Consider the following 3,291-nt stretch of genomic DNA (forward strand, 5'->3'; position numbering starts at 1 on the left):
AAAGAGACTTTATGGGCACCCTGTACTTTGTCCCCTCCCCTTTTTAACATTTTTCCAAAATAATACCAAACAGTAGAAATATTCTTTTAGAAAAGAGAAGAGGAAGTGAGGAGAAAGAAGGAAACGTGTATTAAATGAGGCAGAAAGAAAAATATATATGTATCATTTTGTAATAATTTTCACGTATCTGTCTCTTCATTTGCCTTTGTAATAAATTTTTGAAATTGTAAAGAGACTTTATGGGCACCCTGTACTTTGTCCCCTCCCCTTTTTAACATTTTTCCAAAATAATACCAAACAGTAGAAATATTCTTTTAGAAAAGAGAAGAGGAAGTGAGGAGAAAGAAGGAAACGTGTATTAAATGAGGCAGAAAGAAAAATATATATGTATCATTTTGTAATAATTTTCACGTATCTGTCTCTTCATTTGCCTTTGTAATAAATTTTTGAAATTGTAAAGAGACTTCATGGCCACCCTGTACTTTGTCCCCTTCCCCTATTAACATTTTTCCAAAATAATAACCAAACAGTAGAAATATTCTCTTAGAAAAGAGAAGAGAAAGTGAGAAGAAAGAAGTGAACGTCTTCACATTTAAAGACGGGAATTTCTCCTTCTTCGATAATTTTCTTTGTCCACGCAGTAATAATCCAGTAATAATAAATTTCCCGCCGGTCGTTACGTCGCGCAAAGAATAATTACCGCATGATCCTCGAACGAGTTTATTGTGCGCGTGGTTTAATTGCTCTGGCAAACGGCGCGTGAAGTTATATCTTTCTTCTAGGTGCAGACCCTTTTCCGCTTAAAGTATGCGTCATCGAAAGAACGCGAGAGAATATTTCACAAAGGCCGCTCCGTTTATGCTTTCTAACCCTCGGGCTCGTAACGCGATTAAATCACGTACGAAGTATTGAGTCGATTAACTCTTGGCATTTGAGGTCTGGCAAACATGGCGATTCATTGAGAACGACGAATTTATTGGATAAATTACCTTTTCGTTGCGGGAAAGAAACGAAGGAATGAAATTCGAATTCACTGAATATTCAGTTATCGTAATTACCATCAACGATTAACTCTCTCTCTCTCTTTCTCCGATCGCGGATATCTTCATTAATAAAACCAAATTCATCAAGTTCTTGAACGTTCCGTAATTACGCAAGACATTGGCTACGCATCGTTTGTTCATTCCCTTCGTGGTTGAAATACTTGGCGAACTATTCCCATTCCAACGTGCTCTAATAATTATTTCGAACGTAGAAAGACGGGGGAGGAAGGCTCGACTTGCGAGTAAACGGTAAGAATACACAGCTCTGTTTGAGGAGAACGACGGATGGATGAATCGTTGGACTAGCAGAAAATGTAGAATCCCCGGAGAAGTCAGGCTTCCCGAAACTACTTAACTTTTTGTTTCTCCCACCATTTTTCTTTATCTCGCGACGAAAAAAAAAAGAAAAAAACAGAAAGGCAATTTATTTCGAATGACTTATTGCGTTCGAGTAAATAGGGTGGAGCGCGCTACGCTGTGTAGTACGCGATGACACGACGAAACAAATGCAGAAAATTATCAGTCCGCCTCGACGTGAAACGTACAGCGAGAGGAAACCATTTCCAACAATTCGCCTTTGGAATTTCGCGAGAGGAAGAGCAATATCCGTTTCCAAGATCAAGCGTCTATGAATTTCTAAACGTTCCTGCAGCTATTGCTACGGACGAGAATCATTTGTACAATTTTTCTACGTAAATAAAATAATCTATCAAAATTTTTATATTTACCAAGATTTCCTGCGACATGGTAAGAGACTAATTATTGTCACAATTAACAATAAATCACTCGGTGAAACTTTTGCACGTCTCGTTAGGAACAAACGGCTCCGGTAATCCAAGCTTAACATTTTGCGGTTTAGCATCGTTCAATGCGAAAGGAACGCGGACAGCTTTATTAAGTTGTGAAAGAGGCTCGCCCACAAAAGGGGCGAACATTCTCATTATCGTCACGTTCGCCTAGCGCGCTAATTTTCACCATGGCGGTAACGACGTGAACCGAAACAACAGCCCCGGCTATATAATCCAATCGATACTCGGCTAATAATAAATTTGAACGACAGATGCACTCTCTAATAAACCGGGGCGATACGTCCTCTAAATTATGCATCACGCTAGAGGAACACGAACGCGCTCCAATGAAACACGCGAGAAAGACCTCCGATAATTCTCGATATTCCCATCACTCGTGGAGTGAATATATTGCAATCGCGCGTATTTTGCAAACCTGATCGAATCGACCGGTGGCTGTTTCACGAATATATTTTGCTTGTCAACTAACAAATTGAAACTAATTCCTTTCTCTTTCTTTCTCACTCTGATTAACACTCAGAGGGTCAAAAGTGCCAAAAAAAAAAAAAAGAAAGAAAAAAAAATTTCAATGGAGCAGCTCTCGTCGAGATACATCGGAATTCCCCAAAGAATTATCCGTTTCAATCACTCCTAATCAACGATCCTCCGCGTTCTTTTACACAAACGCGCCGCCTAACACACCGCCCGTTTCCCCATCAAATCGGACGAGTTCTCTCATCCGCGCGGTCCAAACGCCGCGTAATTCATTAACACCCTGTATGCAAACGTCGTGTTAGAGCGACTGACGGCAGAGGCACCGTTTTCCATCTGGCCAGTAATTCGGTCCTTTGTAAGCTTCGGCCCCATCAGATTATTAACTATCATCGGAAGGTAAATGTACCGTGGTGCAGACGATCGATAATTCATGCGCGACCAAGTGTCTCCCGCGCTCGAAAAGGATTAATTCGGGCATGCGAGAGACCCCTAACCGGACTTGCACCGATTCATTGTCGTCTTCCAACTACTCGTTTGCACTCACCCTTTCGCTGTTCACCCCTCCCCCCCCCCCACCCCCCACCCCCCGGTCGTCAACTTGGAGACGTATTTATAAAGTTTTCGACGTGGAGGCCTTTCTCAACTCGTTGAGTGGCCAGTAGACGGGGTCTTTTCCTTTCAAACAGAAACGGGAAGATTCCGCGGAAGAGGAACAGCCCCGTGAAAAGCGGCGCGATGAAAACTTCTTAATTCCAGAGCTGCTCCAGTTTCCTAGACTAGAGGGGCTTCGTGATTGGTCCGGGCTGCTTCTTTCTCTCGTAGACCTCTTATACGTGCGCGGCGTTATTACGAGGCAAGGAGAAAAGTTCTGCTTCACACTCGACTGGCTATTAACGGCGGCCAACCACCCCCCCCCCCCCCCCCCCCCCCCCCCCCCCCCCCCCCCCCCCCCCCCCCCCCCCCCC

Source organism: Frieseomelitta varia, unplaced genomic scaffold, assembly GCF_011392965.1.
Source record: "Frieseomelitta varia isolate USP_RPSP 00005682 unplaced genomic scaffold, Fvar_1.2 scaffold_590, whole genome shotgun sequence".
Lineage (NCBI taxonomy): Eukaryota > Metazoa > Arthropoda > Insecta > Hymenoptera > Apidae > Frieseomelitta > Frieseomelitta varia.